A 22,829-nucleotide genomic window follows, 5' to 3' on the forward strand; every position below is an offset into this window, starting at 1 on the left:
CAATGCAAGTTATGCCCCCTGGTTCTAGTATTGTGAGAAGAGACATTGGTCTGTCAACATTTTCTAAACCCCATGCATAATTTTATAGACTTCAATCATATCCCCCTCTCTCCAAATCTAGGAGAGTCCCAAACGCTGCAGCCTCTCCTCATAAGGAAGGTGCTCCAATCCTCCCGGAATCATCCTTGTTGCCCTTCTTCTGCACTTCTTTCTATCTCTTTCACATTATCCTTTTTTTTTTTTTGAGATGTGGCGACCAGAGGAACTGAACCCATGGGACTCCAAGTCTTGCGTCGCATCTACTGCTTTATATATGGGGGGCATGACAATCTTTGCAGTTTTATTCTCAGTTCCTTTCCTAATAATCCCCAGCATAGAGTTTGCCTTTTTCACAGCTGGCATGCACTAAGTTGACATTCCCATGGAACTATCAACTAAGATGCCCAAATCCCACTTCCTCCTGGTCTGTGACTGATAGCACTGACCCCTGCAGCGTGTATGTGAAGTTTGGATTTTTTGCCCCTATGTGCATCACTTTACATTTTGCTACAATGAGATCAAATGAGATCAATTGTAATTCAGAGAGACCTTCATGCAGTGGGGGGATTCAGCAGGTTTGCACCACTTTGGCAGAACCGGTTGTTAAAATGGTGCTTGTAAACAACCGGTTGTTGAATTATTCAAATCCCACCACTGCCTTCATGCCCCACCTAAGGCTGATAACCTTAGAAGCATCCCAGTATCCCAAGCCTATTGAGCCTTCACTAGCATGGGAAGACTATCAGCTGCTAGCAACTGCTAGCAAGATCGCTGAATTGGCCTGCATGTAAGGTTGTCTCGGTTTACTAGCAGCCTGAATTCAACCTTGGGTCTGCATTCCCTCCGCTCTGGGCGTTATTGCCCAGGCCAGTCTTTATCTCTTTCTTAACCTTGCTGCGTGCTTGCTATCACTGGCTTCTGTTCTGTGTGAATCTCTCTGTCTGGGTGGGAATAGTGGGATGGGAAAGCAGGGGTTAAGTTTTGGGCTTGCAAGAGTTTCCGCGGGAAGAAACATTCGCCCATTAAAAGCGGCCATGCTGGGGAGAGCTCTGATCAGATTCCGCAGTGATTACACCGTCTGTAGAAGATCATGATTGCCAGTCAATAAAGAGCTTTTAGAGTTACTGTTGGCCTGGACTTTTCTGGTTCCTTACACTGCACATCAGATCTTCCTTCACAACAGCTATTTCACACATTCTTGGATCATGAGGTAGAGCAGAGGATTGTCCTATGCAGACAAGGGAATCCAATTATTTCCCATAGGTGAAGGCAGTCAACTGTAGCAGGCCCTACCTACCAAACACTCCCGTTACACACTCTTGTTGAAGAAATATCAATCAATAAACCTGAATTATTAAGCAAGAGCATTGTATCTTGTACATCTGGAGACAAGAGTCTTCTATCTCATCAAGACCAGTTGTTTCCTGACGGGATGAATATTCTGTTTTTGCCATTAAAAATAGATTGTTTAATGACATTGTACAATGTAATTTAATTTAAGAACCTCTCCGAAGAGCACAGTGTTTGTGTGGCAGTTCCATGCTTGCTTACCTTATAAGAGGAGGCTTTCAGCAGGTGGGAAACTGATTGGATAAACAACCCAATTACATGATATTCATAACCTCAGATTACTTAGCCGGCTGGGCTGCTGGCTGATTGGATTTTCTTGATGAGGAGATTTAAATATGAACTCTTCGCCCGCAGACTCACGAGGGGGCCCAAGCAGAGCCGAAACAGGGTCTTATTTTCCTCCAGTTCAGCGGGGCTATCTGAGAGCAGCAGTGGCGTAGTGGCTAAGAGCAGTGGCTAAGAGCAGGTGCACTCTGATCTGGAGGAACCAGGTTTGACCCCTCCCCAGCTCTGCCGGGCCAGCTTGAGTTGTGGCAGGCTTATCTGGGGAATTCAAGATTGAAGCCTGTGCACTCCCCACACACACCAGCTGGGTGACCTTGGGCTAATTTCACAGCTTCTCAAGGCAGAGCTCTCTCAGCTCCCACCCACCTCACAGGGTGCGTCTGTTGTGAGAGGGGGGGGGGAAGGAACAGAGAGATTGTCAGCCCCTTTGAGTCTCCTGCAGGAGAGAAAGGGGGGATATAAATCCAAACTCCTCCTCTTCTTCTTCTTCTTCTTCTTTTTCTTCTTCTTCTCCTCCTCCTCCTCCTCCTCACTGGCTTCACTGCTTCAAGGCATTACTCAGAGGCAATGGGAAATGGTCCACCACAGCCACAGCACTCAACATAGAGTTGCCAGCTCTTGTTTGGGAAGTGTTTGATGGGGGTGGGGGTGGAGCCTGAGGAGGGCATGGCTTGGGGAGGGGAAGGACCTTAGCAGGGTACAGTACCACGCTGCAAAGCAGCCATGTTCTCCAGAAGATCGATCGTAATTGATCTGGAGAGCAATTGTAATAGAAGGAGATCGCCAGGTGCTACCTGGAGGTTGGCAACTCTAGGTTAACAGGACAATGTGGCCAGGTTTATCTGTATGATAGAGGTGCATGCAAATATATTTATTGCCGTTACGCTTTACATTTTATTGATTTTTATTTATATTGGATTTGTATACAGCTTCCTTCGGGAGGCTTCCAACATCTCATAAAACCATAAATATACAAACCAGTTAAACCCCCAGATGTATTGGAATTTACTACACAGAGAAGCGGCCAATACACTAATTAAAAGGGTTAAAGGTTAATGTTTATTAGGAAGTTCATTTGGGGCAGGAAAAAAGGAAAGATAACATGCTGCTATCTTGCTAGCCAGGAAGAGTCTCTGCTCTAACTTCCGAGAAGCAGAAGGATATTAGGCTGGAGAGTATGAGGACAGACAAGAGGAGAAACAAAAGAACAGAGGGGTCACTAACTTTCCAGCCTTCTCTCGCTGACCACTTGCCTGCCCCCTGCTGGGCCTTCTCAGTTCCTTTGCACATTAGACACTGCGACACCCAACAGGGCAGGCGAGGCACAAAGCCAGGTCGGAATCCCGCTACACCGCCTTTGCAGCTGCGGTTTCAGAACACAACCAAACTAACCAGGTTTGAGGGACGCACTCCTTCCCATTGCTTGTGTGGCAGATCTTCTGTTTCTTTTTACGCTCGTTCTCCCCTGTTAATCCGCGTTCCGGTAGGGACCTGGTTGTAAGTGGCATAGATCCCATTAACACGGTTCAAAGCTGATCTGAGGGGAGGGATGTGGAGATTGAAAACTCTGTGGCTCCTGACTGGAAAGTGTGATCGTGGAATTGAGGGCAAGCAATCAGTTACACTCGCGATGCACGCTGCATCCTTTCCATGGTTTTCGCTTCTGCTTTTGGCGATGTCGGCCAGCAGAAGGGGACGACGCTAAACGCTAAACAGGCAAGCGTGTAACTTTGAATCAGGATTAATGGTTTACATTAGGGTAACGCATGAAATCTGTTGTGCACAGTTAAACAGTTAAGCGTTAAAATTTTACGCCACTTTTTTATCATGCCTCTACAATGTAACGTTTCCGCAGTGGGAAAAGGTCCCATCCTCATCAAGGCACAATTCAGCCAACCAATCAGGGGAGACGGCTGTAAGCCGAGCTAGCCACAAGTAGCGGAATTGCTAAGAGTTCTGCAACCGGTGTGTCTGCTGTGTGCTTTTAACTACTTGATTGGTGGGAGGGAGAAACTCTGATGAAGAGGACACGGTTTCACAACGAACAGGTTTGGATCTGCGTGCAAATTTCAAGTGGGGATTCGACCCTTGTTGAAGAGGACATTTGTGGTATCTTGGATCACATACATAACCTTCCAGAAGAACTGACTGTGCTGTTACTTGGTCAGAGTGGATCATGCGTAAAACTCCCCTTTTCTTCGATTCTGGGATGTTCTTTGCATTGTTTCATTCAATTGTATTAGAATTTGTGAAACATTGGGTATGAGCCTTACTATGAAATCTGGCCATTGGGTTGAAAAGGGATTACAAAAGATATTAAATAAAATCAGGCCTGGCCAAAAAAAATACCCAGCCAGCATTAAAACGGATCAATGACAGACAGCTTAAAACAACAGTTTTCAGGCTAAAAATCAGTCAGGGTGAACAGAAATGTTTTCACCCAGTGCCTAAAAGAAGGCAACGGAGCTCTAGTAGGAGACCCCCTCCCCCGCGACATAACTTGTTGCCCTCTATTGCATCAAATGTTGGCAGGAGGAAATGGGAGTGAACCGGCATGTCACAAGGGGCTGATGTAACTTATGGTTAATTGAAAGTGATGTTATAGGACTGTCTAGGATTTGCAGAAACTCCATGGTTTTCATTGGAAAGTGACATCAGCATCCCAGTGGAATGCCAGCACAGCAGTTCTTGCCCCCTAGATCCGTGGTGGCGAACCTTTGGCACTCCAGATGTTATGGACTACAATTCCCATCAGCCCCTGGCAGCATGGCCAGTGGCCATGCTGGCAGGCTGATGAGGAGCCAACAGTCCTGCTGATATAAGGACTCACTTCACCACTGCCCTAGATGCTCTTAGGTTGCCAGCTGTGCCTTGGCAAGCCAATGGGGAGTGAGTGAGCAGCAAGCCAAAACCCCTCAGACCCCACCAGCCAAGGGCTGGCAGATGCCCTGCAGGGCCCAACAGCAGATTAAAAGAAACACCCTTGAGGTACCCAGTGACTGGTGGGAGATTGGGAAGGCCATTGGTGATGGCATGACATCACTTTCCAGTTTTTCCCAGGAAGTGATGTCATGCCTCTCTGGGAATCACTGAAAGTTCTATGGTGAAACCACAACACTGCAGGAGCTGTCTGGAGGAAGGAGCTGAAGCTCAAGAGGGCGGGGCATCTTGATCGATGTACATTTAAAAGCTATGAAAAGCAAGTTGAGCATGGCGTGGAAAATCCCTTATCAGAACCTTCCAGAAATTTTGTTTGCTTGTTTTTAAAGTGAAAAGTCACAGGAAATACACTCAGTTCAAGATGAATACATCCTGACAGATGGGTTTGCTTAACCCTTCCCTACCTTGTGTATGCAACTTGTTTGAAGGACCCCAATCAATAAAGCAGAATGGAGAAGACACGCAGGGAGACGTGATCAACCGCTTGAAAGTTGTCTTGGTGACTTTGTGGAGGCAAATGCATTCGGCTGAAACAGCCTGAGAAAAATTGCAGATGCTGACATCAAAGAGCGAGCCATATTTTACTCTGCAAAGTCACATTCTTCCCTCCCAGCGAACAAGCTCTTTGCTGTACATGGAAGACACTTGGTTCACAGTCCTGTTCCTTGCCCTGCCAATAACGTGTGGGCCTGATTGGAACCTGCTGAAATGCCAGAGTTCTCGAGGAGAGGCGAGCGAGGAGGCACAGCTGCTGCCCATATGAGGCTCTGTCAGCCGATGAATCATAGAATCATAGAGTTGGAAGAGACCACCAGGGCCATCAAGTCCAACCCCCTGCCAGGCACGAACACACAATCAAAGCACTCCTGACTGTCAAGGGGATTGCAGCGTTTTGGGATCTTGGATGAACCCATGTCAAGCTTCACGTTAGGATCTATTTTATGAGCATTTTAGACAGGCAAAACATGCAGAAACAGGAAGGGAGATGCTGCAAAGGAGCCACGGCCTTCCCCTTCCTGTTCAGTTTAAAATATATTTTTTATTTAGATTTAGTGTCCATGTGGAGCATTTTCAAGTCGAAGTATATATGCATCATCTTATAAATTATTTTAAAAAACTCCTAAAAGGCTGGAAGAACATATTGGCCATTTATGGAAAGGAATTGATAATAAAACTGCAAGGATTGTCATGCCCTTATATAAAGCCGTGGTGCGACCGCACTTGGAGTACTGTGTTCAGTTCTGGTCGCCACATCTCAAAAAGGATATTGAAGAGATAGAAAAAGTGCACAGAAGGGCAACAAGGATGATTGAGGGACTGGAGCACCTTCCTTATGAGGAGAGGCTGCAGCATTTGGGACTCTAGTTTGGAGAGGAGACGTCTGAGGGGGGATATGATTGAAGTCTGTAAAATTATGCATGGGGTAGAAAATGTTGACAGAGAGAATTTTTTCTCTCTTTCTCACAATACTCAGGAACCAGGGGCATACACTGAAAAATGCTGGGGGGAAGAATTAGGACTAATAAAAGGAAAACACTTCTTCACTTGCATAGCGTGTGATTGGTGTTTGGAATATGCTGCCACAGGAGGTGGTGATGGCCACTAACCTGGATAGCTTTAAAAGGGGCTTGGACAGATTTATGGAGGAGAAGTCGATCTATGGCTACCAATCTTGATCCTCTTTGATCTGAGATTGCAAATGCCTGAACAGTCCAGGTGCTTTCGGGGAGCAACTTGGCCCGCTAGAAGGCCCTTGCTTTCACCTCCTGCATGTGAGCTCCCAAAGGCACCTGGTGGGCCACTGCGAGTAGCAGAGAGCTGGACTAGATGGACTCTGGTCTGATCCAGCTGGCTTGTTCTTATGTTCTTATGTTCTTATGTTCTTATGCACACATGGGCTCCTTTGCATTGGCGTTTGGGTTGGATTCTCCATGATGCACATGTTTTCCCTCTCCCAAACTCACTGCATTTCAGATCAGAGAGCCTCAGTAATTTTCAAAACCTCTGAAAGTCAGACTTTTCTTCTTCCATCGCAGGGAAAGCGAAGGAAGACAGGGGCTCATTATGCATGAAATGCTTTCCACGGGGCTCCTCGCCTTGCAGTCCTCCTGCAGTGGGATCTCCTCGCATTTCCTTGTTTGATGGCGAGGAGCTGCCCCACTGTGCACGGCACAGCTCATTATTGCCTGCTCCCCATATTGCTTGAAGTGAAGGATCATGGGAAAGGGAAAGATCAATAAAGGTAATATTAATATGACTTACATTGATATTGTGGAAGCTGTTTTCATGGAAAAGCTGAGAGGGGTGGGGAAAAGCCATGAAAGCAGCCTCCACAATATTGATATAAGCTATACTGAAGAGCTGTATTTATAACCCCTTTTCTCAACTCAAAGGGGCTTACAAACTCCTTTCCCTTCCCCCCACCCCACAACAAACACCCTGTGAGGTGGGTGGGGCTGAGAGAACTCCGAAAAACTGTGACTAGCCCAAGGTCACCCAGCTGGCGTGTGTAGGAGTGCACAGGCTAATCTGAATTCCCCAGATAAGCCTCCACAGCTCAAGTGGCAGAGCGGGGAATCAAACCCAGTTCCACCAGATTAGAGTACACCTGCTCTTAACAACTACGCCACTGCTATTGATATTACCTTTAAAGGGATCTGAAAAAGCAACCAACCTCTGCTCTTGCCTTCCTTGCCTACCCGGAAGGAGGGAGGCATGCAACAGTTTCCCCACTCTTGCAAGCTGTGCAGCTTCAGGGGTCTCCAGCAATGCAACTCTAATTGCATCAGTACGAGAATCTCTGCCCCACTGCGGGGCAGAGCAGCAGTGTGAGATCAGTCAGAATGTGCTTGGTTTGCATTGGTTTGCCTCATTCCTCCCCGCCTTCCTCCCATTCTCCGTGGAAGTAATTCAGAGCAATCGGAAGACCTTTCATCATGTTATTGCCGCTGGTCTATCAGTGGATCAGTAGGCTGATGAAATGTACACGAAATTTACATGGTCTAGCAAAATCACACTAGACTCAAGACAGCACACACAGGAAGAGGCAGTAGGGCGAGGGGGAACTGCACCCGGGGCACGCATGTGCCCTGCGGCCCTGCCATGCCCCCGCCCACCCAGGAACGCCCCCGGAACACCCCCACCATGCCCCTGCACCTGTGCATGCCCGGTGCATCACACACCACCGTCCCCTTGGCGCTACGCCACTGCAGTAGAGCTTGAGTGGACAGATAGGGTGGGTAAAATGGCCAATCCAATCGGCTGAAGACACTTCACAGCAGCTGAATCCTGTTTAAACAGACAAAAAAACCCACTGCGAAACTGACACAAACTGTGATAAGCTCTGCATGCATAAAAGGCCACTATCTCAGTGTTGTGGATGAGAAACTGAGAGGCTTGCCAACTTCCCTGGAGATCTCCATGGATTACAACTGATCTCCAGACCACAAAGACAAGGTCCACCAGAGGAAATTGATGCTTTAGAACAGTGATGGCGAACCTTTTCATGACCAAGTGCTCAAATTGCAACCCAGAACCCACTTATTTATCTCAAAGTGCCAACACAGCAATTTAACCTGAATACTGAGGTTTTAGTTTAGAAAAAATGGTTGGCTCCGAGGCGTGTGTTACTCAGGAGTAAGCTTGGTGGTAGTCGGTGGTTTTGCTTTGAAGCAACCGTGCAACTCTTCCAATGGGTGAATCACAACCCTAGGAGGGTTTGCTCAGAAGCAAGCCCCCTTGCCAGCAACCGAGCTTACTCCCAGGTAAAGGATCGCACTTTAGTTCTTCGCATGAAAATCAGTGGGGTTTAACAGCGCTTAACAGGGTTACCTACACTGCTTCCCCAAAACTAGGTCTTAGGTTTAATGCTAATAATCGAGCCCAGCGGCCCAGATCAGCCTAGATGTGTTGGGGCAGGCATTCTGTTTGCGTGTGCCCACAGAGAGGGCTCTGAGTGCCACCTCTGGCACCCGTGCCATAGGTTCGCCACCACTGCTTTAGAAGATAGACTGTATAGAATTATACCATGCTGAGGTCCTCCCTCTGGAAAAAAAATACTTCACTTTCCCAAGCCTCAGGGTTTAGGATCGTTGATTCTGGGTTGTGAGATCCCTGAAGATTTGGGGTGGAGCTTGGGGGAAGTTGGTTTGGGAAGGGGCGGGGACTTCAATGGGTGTGTATGCCATAGAGTCCAGCCTCCAAAGCACCTGTGTTATCCCAGGAAACTGGTCTCTATAGCCCGGAGATGAGCCGTCACTGCAGGAGATCTCCAGGCCTTCCCTGGAACTTGGCAACCCTAGAATATCCCTCCTGTGTCCTAGCCAAACAGACAGGCTGACCTACTGTTTTATTATTCCGAGCCACGAGCTGAGTAATTCCTGTTCCAAGCCCCATCATAAATTCATATTTGGCCAGAAAGTATAGTTTTCCCCCTTTTTTCTTCTGTTCTCCCCCCCCAATAAAACTATAGAATTTGGCCCACTCCCTTTCCCATGTATTATGTCAACTTATTGCCAGCACTGAGTGCTTTCTAGTCAGACTAGAAGCGGCCTATTGCTTCAGTCTGGAGGCAGAGCAAGAGGGCTTTCATTCTTCTCCGGGACGCAGGGAGCGGGACCTCTTCTCCAAAGGAGAGCTTTTTAGCAAGGTTGACAGTTGCTTTAGATTAGAGTGTTTGGCGGCCGTTCAAGGCAAGGAGTGGGTGTTTATTTAGCTGAGAAAGACAGTTGCAAAACTTGGGAACTGGGCTGCAGAGCAGCCTGTTATTTGAAAAGAAGACACTTTGCCGTCGTCTGGGAAAGACTGTGGCCCATTGGAATATCTACGTTTACTTGAAATTGAAGAAATGTGCCACTGCCCCTAGGCAAACATACGGTGTGATTGAAAACATTGAGTGATGTGACTTCATAACAAGGTAAGAGACCACTGATTTTGCTCTGGAGCCCTTTGACAATTCGTAGAGGAAAGATGGGCTGTGATGAAAATGTAGATTTTTTAAAACACAGGAATAACAGCACCCAAAATCCAATTCTGACCTGTCACCGAAGTTGTATATATATCATGTAATGCGATGCAAAGTTGTATACCCAAAGCGCTGAGAATGTAATTCTGAGAACACAGAATGCCAGCGAGGCTTATAAAACCCACTCAGCTGTACAAACAGGAAGAGTCTTTGCAAGCTGGTTTCTCTCAGGTTTGTGACGATTTCAGTGGGCAACAGAGCCTTGGAAAGTCAGGAAGAAGCAGCGATGAGTTTTTTTGCAAACTCTTTTGGTCGTAATGGTCCGAGACCAATACATTATGAAGTGCTAAGTTAATATCCTGGAAATTGATAAATCTGAGATCATCAAAAGAAGGACCTGTTTATTTCTGAAATTTTGGAGAGAAAACGGACACTGATTACTAGAATTATTGTGTAATAATGGAATTAAGTTTTTGGTAATTTGGTAACAGCAAAGAACATTTTCAAAATTGAAGTGAACTATCTTTTGTTTTCTGCATGAAAGAATAGTAAAGAATAACAAGATTAACAATGAAAGAGATTACAGCCTCCTAAATCCATTGAGATCAAGAAGCTTAACAGGGTGGAACTCTTCTTAGAAGTGCACGGCTAACCCACTGAAATCAAGAGGGCTCAGGAGTACTTAGCCTGGGTCTGAATTGCATTTAAAAAATTGCATTCATATTTTTGTTGACTCCTTCACTTTCATCTAATTAACTGTTTTGAAAACATTTGCTTTCGTTTCCCCACAAAAGATGGGACCATCAGTCCGAATATTTATCTTTGCCCGAATATTTATCTTTGCCCGAATATTTATCTTTGCCCGAATATTTATCTTTGTTGCTGTGATTTCCCACAGACTTGTTTTTCTAACTGCGCTGTAAATACGAAATAAGCTTTAGAACTGCAGGGTCACCGTCTACCAGTCTCAGCAACTCCTGAAATGTTCTTTCCCACACACACATGCACAGAGTTGTGTGTGGTGTCAGCGGATGGGGTATCAGAACAAATCACTGCATCCAGTTTCACAGCACTGGGTATACCATGTGAAAGGTCGAACATAAATAAAAAGGCATCTGAATCAAAGGAAGCCCCTTCTATAGTCTGTGGCCTCAGCCTCTTGCAAGCTGAGCACAAAAAAGAAAATGTGTATACTATGAGAAGATCCTGCCATCAGCTAAACTTCTAGGTGCTAGTTTATACATTCATTACAAACCGGACTGTACCACTTCTGCCTGTATGTGTGTACGTGTGGGGAAGGAGTTTTGCATGTCTGAATGCTCCACCCTGGGAGTGCCATTTCCAGTTTCAGCAACGGAAAGAAGAGACATTTTAGACAGAGCGTAATGGCAAAGTCCGCAGTTGGACGCATTATGTTGTGAAGAATCTCTTGTGGTGCTGGTTTGTGATTTTTTTAGGCCTCTTAATAAATTATACCAATGTTATGAAGATAAATCAAACACCCTTCCCTGTTTCTGTGATACACAGAGAGAGATCCGTACCTGGGCTGCACAGATCTAACATACTGAAACCTAAGGTATTGTTTACCTGAGCGGACCAGCCCATGAGCTGAACCAATAAACAAGATTAGATTCAAGTGCTTTTGATGCATTAGGACATGGAATGCAGTGGGAGGGAAGAGAATATCCCCAGTGATATTCTTAAATGGCATTCCAAGAATGCTGGGGAGACGGAGCTTGGGTAATTTAGTAATGGAGCTTCGGTGGGAAAGGAGATCCTTCTCTGACATACTATTATTCTGGGTGAACAAGGAACAGTTTTTCAATTAGATTCTGCCGACTTTGTAGTCTAGTCCGAGTTTGCCTTTTTTCCTGCCATGGACACATGTTGCAGTTCATTGCGTGTCAGCCATTCGTTGAAGTGTTGCCCGCTTGTGATGATTTTGAGCCACCTACGCTCATTCTCAGAAGGGATGAGGTTGTCACTTGTTGCGACCCAGGCAGAGGCGTGTCAACCTCCAGTTGGAACCTAGGGATCCCATGGAATTGTAGTTCATCTCTAGACTGCAGAGAGCAGTTCTGTGCAATACAATTATTGTTTGGAGGGTGGATTCTGCAGCACTGTATCCTACAGAGCCATTGGGGCGAAGAGGTTAAAAACGTTGGGCTCTGATCTAGAGAACCCGGGGTTGTTTCTCTGCTCCTAGATGTGAAGCCTGCTGGGCGGCCTTGGGCCTGTCACAGTTCTCTCTGAACTCTCTCAGTTCCACCTACTTCACAAGGAGTCTGTTGTGGGGAGAGGAAGGGAAGATGAATGTGAGCTGCTTTGAGTCTCCTTAAAGGTAGAGAAAATTGGGATATGAATCCAAACTCCTTCTCCTCCTTTTCTTCTTCATCTTCTTGTGGAACCAGGTGCTCAGGAGGAGCAGCAGCAGAAGGCCATTGCTTTCACATCTAGCATGTGAGCTCCCAAAGGTACCTGGCCAGTGGTGGGATCCAAAAATTTTAGTAACAGGTTCCCATGGTGGTGGGATTCCAACTGTGGCGTAGCGCCAATGGGGCTGAACAGGGCACGATGGGGGCATGGCCGGGCATTCCAGGGGCGGGGCGTTCATGGGCCGAGGGCTGGGGCAAGGGCAGCTGCATGGGAAGTCCTTGGGCAGGGAAAGCGAAGATGCCAGGCACGGCACAGGCTGCCACGCACGCCGGTGCACCTCCTGCTAGACTGCTTCAAGTTCTGTGCGCTACTGCTGAGAGGAGGGGCGTAACTAAGGCAAAAATCACGTGGCAAAATCACCAATTAGTAACCCCCTCTCGGCACACGCAAATAATTAGTAACCTACTCTCGAGAACCTGTGAGAACCTGCTGGATCCCACCTCTGGCTACCTGACAGGGGGACCTCTCCCAGGCGGCTCAGTTCTACTCAGTGCTTTCTGTGCAGTGGTGGGGAACGACTAGAGCAGCGATTTTCAACCTGTGGGTCACGACCCCTCTGGGGGTCAAAGGACCCTTTCACAGGGGTTGCCTAAGACCTTCAGAAAATTGTCTTTTTATATTATATATACCAATTTTATGGCTGGGGGTCACCACAACATGAGGAATTGTATTAAAGGGTCGCAGCATTAGGAAGGTTGAGAACCACTGGATTAGAGGAACTATTATCTGAGGGTGCTCTTGACCCCACTCTAAACATCTAGCACCTGTGGCCACAAATGCCTTTTGTCGGCTTAGACTAGGCTGACCAGACGTCCCGCTTTTGGCGGGACAGTCCCACCTTCAAACAATTTGTCCCGCGTCCCGCGGGTTTTTTCAAGTGTCCCGGTTTTTTGAAGGCTGCCGCACTGCCTTCTGGGGCACAAGGCAGTGCGGGAGCCTCCCGTGCACGGCTGCAGGAGCGCACGGCCTTCTGGGGCGCTCCTGTTTCCCACCCTGTCACAGAAGTGGGAAACCACCCTGTCGCAGGAGCCGCCCATCCCGGTTCACAAAGGTCACCTTAGCTTAGACTGGTTAGCCAGCTGTAGCCTATCCTGGGCAGAAAAGTTCCTGGGCAGAAAATAAAAACGGTGTTGCTACACCTGGGTTAGACTACAGCAATGTGGCCTGCATGAAGCTGCCCTCGAGAAGTGTTCAGAAACTTCAACTTGTGCAGAATACTGCAGCCAGAATGTTGACTGAAATGGATTGTAGGGACTGTATCACTCCAGTCTTGACTTATCTACACTAAGTTCCAATTTGCTTCTTGGCACAATTCAAGGTGCCGGGGTTGACCTTCAAAGGCCAATGTGGTTTGGGACCAGAATACCTGAAGGACCGCCTACTTCCTTATTAAGCCACCCAACTACTATGGTCATCTGTGGATACCCTCAGCTTCTGAGATTAGGCAGTTTGGCAACCTGGAAAAAGGCCTTTTTGGTCATGGTACCAAAATTCTGGAACTCTGTCCCCAGGGAGATTGTCCATCTGTTGCCATCTTCCACCATCCGGTGAAGGCTTCTGTGTTTCATTTGGTGTTCCCTCATTTCCCCCCTCTCGCCCAGTGTTTTAATTGTTGCTTTTATCATTTTGGATGCACTTTTACCATTTTGTATGTACTTTTAAAAATCATTTTAATGATTTGGTGGGAAGGGAGTGATGGTTCTTAAATGTGAGTTGTCTTCATTCATTAGCTGCCTTGGCTACCTGATGATGGCAGAAAGGCAGGATATAAACCTTGTAAATAAATTTTTTTAAGTTCCCACTGAGGCCCCTCCCCAAACCAGAGGTGGGATCCAGCAGGTTCTCACCAGTTCCCGAGAGTGGATTACTAATTATTTGTGTGTGCCAAGAGGGGGTTACTAATTGGGTCCGCTTTTCCGTTAGAAATTCCATTAGGTCCAAAAATCATAAAGTCCTGTTGTTTCCTATGTGGCTGGTTAGCGAAGGTAGAAAACGGGATAATTCTCCCTGTTGGGCTGTTTTAAAAACATGTTTTAGAAATATGGTAAAGTTCCTTGTTTCAGGAAAGTATCCTTCTTTTGATTTCTAGAAACAGAATTAAGTATTTGAAAGTATTAAGTGTTTGACAGGCAGTCAGTTAGAGGAGAAGTAGTTGTTTCTGTTGGCAGTAGAGGAAAGGACTTGCTATAATGAGTTTAAATTATGGACAGAAAGATACCAGCTGGAATTAGGAACTTTTTTTTTACAGTAAGAGTTTTTTACAGTAACAGAGAAATTATTAATGCCCCACCCCCGGAATGCCCGGCCACGCCCCCGTCATGCCCCGCCCAGCCCAATTGGTGCTACGCCACTGTTGGAATCCCACCACCATGGGAACCTGTTACTAAAATTTTTGGATCCCACCGTTGCCCCAAACCCTCCCCTTCCCCGGCTCCATCCCTCAGTCTCCAGTCCAGATGGCAACACTAGTGTGAAGACCGGACAAATACATGGTGTAGGATAAACCCAATAGATTCAATAGGCACAGCAACCAAAAGAGGCCCCCTTTGTTCAACATATTGAAACAATTTTGCCTGTTCTCTATGATTTAATGCACGGTCGTCCTATTAATGCTAATGTACAATTTGGTTCAGAATCACGGCAGCCCCATAAATCTTCTCCCTTTCTTGTGCTTTATGTCTCGCATCTGTAGCGGCTTCCCTACGGCACAGCGGCAGTGAATAGCAAAAGAACAGTTTCCGCAGATTGCAGGAGAAAAGGGGTGTTTGGGCAGGGCCTAGCCTTCCCAGGCTCGAGCCCCAAATTGCCAGGCATTTCCCAACCGGCATCTGGCAACTCTAAGCCGGGGTGGCCAACCTACAGGGCTCCAAATGTTCATGGACTACAATTCCCATCAACTCCTGCCAGCATGGCCAATTGGGAATTGTAGTCCATGAACATCTGGAGCACCATAGGTTGACTACCCCTACCTAAGCCATACGAGAGCAGAGTTTGGGGAGGGAGGGGAAGCAGCTCTGCAGGAAAGTCGTAGAAACCGTGCCCTTTGGAGTTTCTACTTCTTCTAAGGGAATTGATTTCTGTTGCTTGGAGATAAATTGTAACCCCAGGAGAGCTTCAGCCACCACCTGGAGATGGCAGCCCCACCCATTGCCATGGTAGGGCCTCATTAGATGATCTCAAGTTAGGCTGAGAGAAAGGACCTTTCCCCACTTACCTTAAGCCCCACGCTACTTGAGGAGAGTAGTGCGGGGTCCCCACGACAGGGGCGGCGACAGCGCAGCCGCCCCGACGCTGCCGCTGTCGTGCCCCCTCAGCACGCATCATCCCTGGCGCTCTTCTTAAGGGCGCCTTTTGATGAGCCTGCGCAGAGCGCGGGGTCGTGGGGATGCCCAGGCGTGTGCCTGGGATGCTGCGCGCTGAGAGCAGCGTGCGGCATAGGGGGGACGGAAGAGAGTGGGGAAAGTCCCAAAGTGAGCCCCCCTCCCCCAAGGCTTCTTGGGAATTTTGTAGCAAAGCAGAAACTTGAACTTGGGCCCAGCTGACTATCCACTGCACCACAGTGGCTCTGACAAAGGAAACCCGTGTCCTCACAATACACACAGCTCATGCAGGACATTACAAGATGCCTGGGGCAACCCACTCTTCCTTCCTTTTTAAAAATCTCAGGCTTTCTCCAGATGTCTTGACATAGGACCTTCCTGCTCAGCACAAATAAAACATCTTGCAGATGTTTTAAGACCCATTTTGGCTTTTATTGTCCGCATAGTGTTTTACTTTTCCCGTCCCTGCCCTAACTTTAACCCCTCTCTGCTCCCCTCCCCCCTCCACCTTTCTTCCCTCAGGGTGGGTGAGCCACAGCCAGATGATGGGCCCCCTTCCTCAAATCCTCTCTCCACCTCCCCTCCTGGATTCTCACTTTTGGTTTCTCCGCAGTTCGTGGCCACCATTTTCTGCCCTCCCCGGAGGCCTCGTGCTGCCGCCATTTGCAGAATGTTCCCGCGGAGTTTCCTCTGCTTGCATCTCATCCACCTGTCCTTTCAGTGTATAAAGTGCATTAATAAAGTTAGTTTTTCCTGGTAATCCCACGCACGTGTCATTTTCTTCTTTTGTTTTAAATGAGATATCTTCGAAGCTACAGTGTCACAATTCCTATAACAGTGGTGGCGAACCTATGGCATGGGTGCCAGAGGGGGCACTCAGAGCCCTCTCTGTGGGCACGTGCAAACAGAGTGCCCCCCACACACACATCTAGGCTGGCCTGGGCCACTGGGCTCGATTATTAGCATTAAACCTAAGACCTAGTTTTGGGGAAGCAGTGTAGGTAACCCTGTTAAGTGCTGTTAAACCCCACTGATATTCACGTGAAGAACTAAAGCGCGATCCTTTACCTGGGAGTAAGCTCGGTTGCTGGCAATGGGGCTTGCTTCTGAGTAAGCCCTCCTAGGGTTGTGATTCACCCGTTGGAAGAGTTGCATGGTTGCTTCAAAGCAAAGCCACTGACAACTACCAAGCTTACTCCTGAGTAACTCACGCCTCGGGGCCAACCTCAGTATTCAGGTTAAATTGCTGTGTTGGCACTTTGTGATAAATAAGTGGGTTTTGGGTTGAAATTTGGGCACTCGGTCTCAAAAAGGTTCGCTATCACTGTCCTATAACGTGGTGAAGTTTTGAAGATATCTTATTTTTTTTTAAGTAAAATCAACAAATGTGCGGGATCGCCAGGAAAAACTAACTTTATTCATGCAGTGTATACACCAAGGGACGTGTGGATGAACTGCAAGCAGATGAAACTCCATGGGGGAAATCTGCAAATGGTGGCAGCACGGAGCCTCCTGAAGAGGGCAGAAAATGGCGGGCGCAAACTGTGGAGAAACTGAAAGCAAGAGCTTTAAATTTGTGTGGGAAAAATAAAATTATTCATGTTCCGCACAGCCAAGAGAAAACGTCTTGATTGCTGTCTTGAGGAAAAAGAATGGCTAATTTAGCATTTTCCGAAAAACCTGGGTTGAACAGAAATAAGACGTCCTGAAGTCGTGCTGGGGGAAAAGCTGTGCAGAGTTCTTCCCCCAAACACTTTTGATTTGTCCTAAAGATGTTTTATTTGTGCAGTGCAGAAGGGGCCATGATCAGAGTTCCCAAGTCTGGGTTTTGAAATTGCCGGTGCATTAGGAGCAGAGGCAGGATTTGGGGAGGGCACAGACCTCAGCGGGGTATAAAATAAGGTGACCAGCCTTTGGCGGGTCACTCACGCTTTTCCGCAATGTGTCCCGCGTCCCGCGGGGTTTTAAAATTGTCCTGATTAGGCAATGCGCTCTTGCGGCTGTGTGCGCCTCCTGCGCCAAGTCTGCACTGCCTTCTGCTGGGCGCCTTCCCCTGTTTCCCTGCCCTGTTCTCCCACCTTCCTTTCAGCGCCTTCAGAAGGCAGTGCGGCAGTGCGGAGCGCCAAGACTGTCGGGAGCGCGAAGATATGCCTTCGCGGCACTTCGCTTTCCCTGACCGGGAGAAACGCAAAAGGCAGTGTCATCCTGCAGCGATCGCTTCTGCGCCAAGCCGCACTGCCTTCTGGGGCACTTCCCTGTTTCCTGATCGAGCCAGCAAAGGCAGTGTTCTAGCGGCTCAGCCACAGGAGCAACTCGCGCCCCGCATTACAAGAGTAAAAATCTGGTCACCTTGGTATAAAACCGTGTAGAATTCCATCCAAAGCTGCCCTTTTCTCCAGGAATACTGCTCTTTGTTGTCTTAAAATCAGGCCCCGCCCAGTGGGCAGCAATCCCAACACAGCACAGGACTCTGATTTCTACATGTTGGAATCTTTCCAAAGAGGGCGGCAAGCTGAGAAAAGCAAAAGGAGGTCCTCTATGAGTTTAAATATAGACAGAAGTCATCATTACTCGCTGACAGGGGACTGGAATCAATTCTAGGTCAGGAAAGTTTGGTCTTTGTGGGACAGGAAGCTCAAGTGACAGATGGTCTAAAGAAGAACCACATTTGCAAAGCACTTATCCTTTTGATTTGTGAAGTGTGTGTGGAAGGAGGTTTCCTCTGTTGGAGTCGGGGGCCGTTCTCCAAGTCGGTTGGAGTAGGGGCACCGAGCCTGGAGATCTCACGCTATTACAATGGATCTTCAGACAATCAAGACTGATCCCCGGGAGAAAATGGCTGCTTTGGAGGGTGGACTCTATGGCAATATACCCTGTTGTGGTCCCTTCTGGCCCCAAACTCTATCCTCTCTGGGCTCCATCCCCCACCCCAAATCTCCATGTATAGCCTCACACAGAGCTGGCAACCCTATGTTAGAAAAAGCCAGGCCACTGCATAGCAAAAATGGACTGTTGGGTTCTTCTTCTTGGTCCGACTAGGGCAGGGGTCTGCAACCTGAGGCTCTCCAGATGTTCTTGGTCTGACTAGGGCAGGGGTCTGCAACCTGAGGCTCTCCAGATGTTCTTGGTCTGACTAGGGCAAGGGTCTGAAACCTGCGGCTCTCCAGATGTTCTTGGTCTGACTAGGGCAGGGGTCTGCAACCTGTGGCTCTCCAGATGTTCTTGGTCCAACTAGGGCAGGGGTCTGCAACCTGTGGCTCTCCCGATGTTCTTGGTCTGACTAGGGCAGGGGTCTGCAACCTGTGGCTCTCCAGATGTTCTTGGTCCAACTAGGGCAGGGGTCTGCAACCTGTGGCTCTCCCGATGTTCTTGGTCTGACTAGGGCAGGGGTCTGCAACCTGTGGCTCTCCCGATGTTCTTGGTCCAACTAGGGCAGGGGTCTGCAACCTGTGGCTCTCCCGATGTTCTTGGTCTGACTAGGGCAGGGGTCTGCAACCTGTGGCTCTCCCGATGTTCTTGGTCTGACTAGGGCAGGGGTCTGCAACCTGTGGCTCTCCAGATGTTCTTGGTCCAACTAGGGCAGGGGTCTGCAACCTGTGGCTTTCCAGATGTTCATGAACTACAATTCCCAATTGGCCATGCTGGCAGGGGCTGATGGGAATTGTAGTCTATGAACATCTGGAGAGCCACAGGTTGCAGACCCCTGGACTAGGGTGAGATGTAAGAGTCGGAACTGGAACAAACATGCATGCACGCACATACTCCACCTGAGCCTCTAGTTCCTTCCCTAACTTCTATAGGGATGCTTTATGGAGCTTAAATCAGGGGTGTCTTCCAGATTTCTAAAAGAGCAATTCTAAAATATGCTTCCTTTCCTGAATGCTAAAATCCACTCCCTTTCCACATGGCAACTTTGACTGATTTATGTTGCAACACTTTTCGGAGTATTGACTAGACTTCCCAAGATGAAATGAACGAGCATTGAGCTTCCACGGCTGGTACACACCGTCAGGGCAACACAGGACAATACAATACAATACAACAACCTTTATTAGGCATATTAAAATAGGCTCCAGAGCATTACAGACATTTCTGAAGTACAGATCAAAAGTACATTCAAAACACAGACCGATAAACTGTATCTAGCATTGGACGTTACTTAGAAAATCCTGTCACTGGTAAAAGAAATTTTGCTACTTTTTCCAAGAGCACGCCCTCTGTAAGTTATTTAACAAAAGCTCCACAACAGAGTTGCCAGGAGTCTCTTTCAGATTTGTCTAAGACTTCCAGGAGAGAAATTCCTAATACCCCACATATCTCGGATACTAAGATTAGAGAATCTCAGATGTTCAGGAATTACACCTCTATCAGTTTCTGCCAGCATGGCCAATTGGCCATGCTGGTAGGGGCTGATGGGAATTGTAGTTCCTGAACATCTGGAGAGCCGCAGGTTCCCTACCCCTGGTCAAGTATAATGTGAGCAAGAGTCTCCACTTGGTTTTACAGTGTGGACATACCCGCTCCTGGAGAGGGATAGATAGGTAGCGACCCTTTGTAATGGCCGATGGAAAAGTATTGCATCTGGCCCTTGTAATAATCCATCTCTGTTGGGGTTCAGTTAATAGCTCAAGATATTTGGCTACGTGCCCCTGTTCTGGTACTATTCTGACAGAAAGGGATGAGCATGATTTATTTGCTTGGCCCAACAAAATATGGTATTCCTGTTCTAGAAGTCTGCTTTTTAAGGTTTGCAGAATCTCTCTGGGTAACAGCATACAGAGATCTTCAAGTAGCACAGGACTGTTTATAGGTATTACAGTAGGCAGCTTATGCTACTGGTGGGCTCTGGGGCAATTCTTCTATTGATAATTTTATGAGGAGCATTTGAATCAATTTTATTGTATTCTTACACTGTTGAGCTGCCTTGTGTAAGTCTCTGAATTTCCCAGACTGATCTCCAGATCACATGGATCAATTCCCCTGGCAAAGATGGGTGGACCTCCTCTGGACCGGGCTTATCCCAGTGGTTCTCTCGGCAACTCTTCCCTAATGTCAGCACTCCTTTAATACAAGTTCCCTCTTGTTGTAGGTGGACTCCCCAACTCCTAAAACATTTATCCATTTTACAGGTGGAGAACACTGATGCAGAGAGTCTTAGGAGACCCCTGTGAAAGGGTCGTTCGACCCCCAAAGGGGTCGCGACCCACAGGTTGAGAACCGCTGCTCTATCCCCTCCCTTCCCAAACCTGATCTCCTGCTCCTCCACCCACAAACTCCAGAAATAACCCCACCCATAGATGGCAACCTTAGAAAAGGGACTCTTCAGTTAAGTTTCCCCTTCAGTCGTGTCCGACCCTGGGGCACCACTGCAAGCAGTGATTTCATAGGCAAGCCGTTTTTATGGGGTATTTGCCATTGCTTTCCCCAGCTATTCTTTATCCCCTAGCTATGAGGTAGGTACTCATTTACCCACCAAGGAATGGATGGATGGCTGAGTTGACCATGAGCCAGCTGCCAGGATATCTGACCCACAGTGGGCTCAAACTCCTGACCGTGTGAGTGGCAGTGCAAGCACTTAACCACTATGCCACGGGGCTCCTTTTAAGACTACAATACACTGCACCTATTCTTTTTTTTCTTTGACGTATTAACACAATCCGCACACAAACAAGAAACCAAACTGGGAATGCAAAGAGCACCGTTCCATAATCTCTGAGCATCCTTTTGTGTAATGAGAAACATTCTGTACATTCTACTTAATTCTGCTTCAGACCTTCCAGCTAAAGCGTTCCACATCGTTGGCTGAAACAGATGTTGCGTTACAACAGGACGCAGCCAGGTGGCCTTTAAAATCAGGAAATTTGGTTTCCAGGGCCTTTTGACTGCATGCAAAGCAGGCCTGTTTCCACCCCTCATCTAAACACATCTTCCTCTCCCTTTCCCCAGCCACATCGCACTGGAGCTCCATCGGTTCTGCAGCAGGTTGCTTTGTCCATCTTTTAACAAAGGGTGTTTCCCCACTCTCGAGGATCCCCCCTATGCCGCGTGCTGCTCTCAGCGCACGGCATCCCTGGCGAGCGCCCGGGCATCCCCATGACCCCACGCTCTCTGCTCTGCGAGGGATGCTCTGCGCGGGGTCATCAAAAGGCGCCATTTACAAGAGCGCCAGGGATGCCGCGCACTGAGGGGGCGCGAGAGGGGCAGCGTCGGGGCGGCTGCACTGTTGCCGCCCCTGTTGTGGGGAGTGCCCCGGGACCCCGCGCTACTTGAGGAGAGTAGCGCGGGGCTTAAGGTAAGTGGGGAAAGGCCCAAAGGAGAGCTTTGACCAAATCTCTTATCTATCAGTCAGTCAATCTTTATTATAGCCAACGACCAGGATAAGGTAGATAAAATACAACCAATTAAAAGATAGGATATATTAAAACAATAAATATAGATCTAAAAAAAATCTGCGGGGGTGGGGGGAATAGGAGGAAGGTATCTATATGCATAATTTGCTAAGGGTTTGGAATGTCCAACAACAAACCTTCAGCCAATGGGAGCGAAGTGCATCCCTCACATCCTAACCACCCCCCATATCCCTTCCCAAGACCTGGGGGCCTCAGGGAGGGAGAAGCAGCTCAATCCTCCATGTTGGACTCGGCGCACTGAGTCCAGTATGGAGGATCGGGGCCCTCACCTCTCTTCACTGTTTCCGTAGGACTTGGGAAACAAGGAGAAGAGGGTAAACACCTTGATCCTCCATGCGGCCTGGAGCTAGCTGAGCCCCGCGTGGAGGATTGGAGCCCCTTGGGAAACAAGGTTAGGGAAACAGTCCTATCCTGCCTGCCCTGTTCAAACTGGCATCAATCCACATCTGATGAACATCTGATTTACAGTGCGTTTTGAGAACTCTGTGGAGCAGAGCTGCATCAGGTCACAATCTGAAAAAAAGTTCCTTGCAAGTATGGGGGGGGGGTCACCCAAAACAAAATAACAGCAATTTAAATGGAGTCGAAAAGCAGGTCCCCGAATCATGGCAAATATGTTTGGGCTGCTTCTGTCAGGCTCTCGAACGTGGAAATAACAGAGACCGTAGGAAAGTCTTAAACCAGTTTATTTCTACAACGCGTAGAGTAACAGACAAAGCTGAATCTAAGCTCTCCCGCTTAGATTCAGCGATTATATCCTTCAATCCCCCCCCCCCCCATTTGATTCCCACCAAATGTGTTTCACAAAGTGTAACATTTGCACTACAGAGCTTCAAGAGACCTGGGAACGTTCACACCTTCCCGCAGGAGGGCTGGCACCAGGGAATTGCCAGGGAAGGGAGAGGGGAACAGGAAAGCATTTACAGGAAACATTTGCAATTCCCACACAGCAAGACATCTGAACACTGACAGGCTTGGACCTGACAGCTTCAGCCTGCCGCCATTGGGAGGGAATCCCCTTTGCTATTCCCTTCTCTTCCGCCTCCAGACTCCCTTATTTACCTTCCAGCCACCTCTGGGCTCCAC

The 22,829-nt window shown here is 48.0% G+C and overlaps 1 protein-coding gene across 1 annotated transcript in view; it reads left to right on the top strand.

Moving 5' to 3' along the window:
- The first annotated feature begins 9,225 nt into the window (after positions 1-9,225).
- Positions 9,226-22,829, top strand: part of C1QTNF7 (C1q and TNF related 7) — a 60,580-nt gene continuing 46,976 nt past the window's right edge. The window contains exon 1 of the mRNA XM_048508659.1: positions 9,226-9,529. The gene's annotated coding sequence lies outside the window, so the exon portion shown is untranslated. The remainder of the gene's footprint in view (positions 9,530-22,829) is intronic.

Source organism: Sphaerodactylus townsendi, linkage group LG10 (assembly GCF_021028975.2).
Source record: "Sphaerodactylus townsendi isolate TG3544 linkage group LG10, MPM_Stown_v2.3, whole genome shotgun sequence".
In the NCBI taxonomy this organism is placed as follows: domain Eukaryota; kingdom Metazoa; phylum Chordata; class Lepidosauria; order Squamata; family Sphaerodactylidae; genus Sphaerodactylus; species Sphaerodactylus townsendi.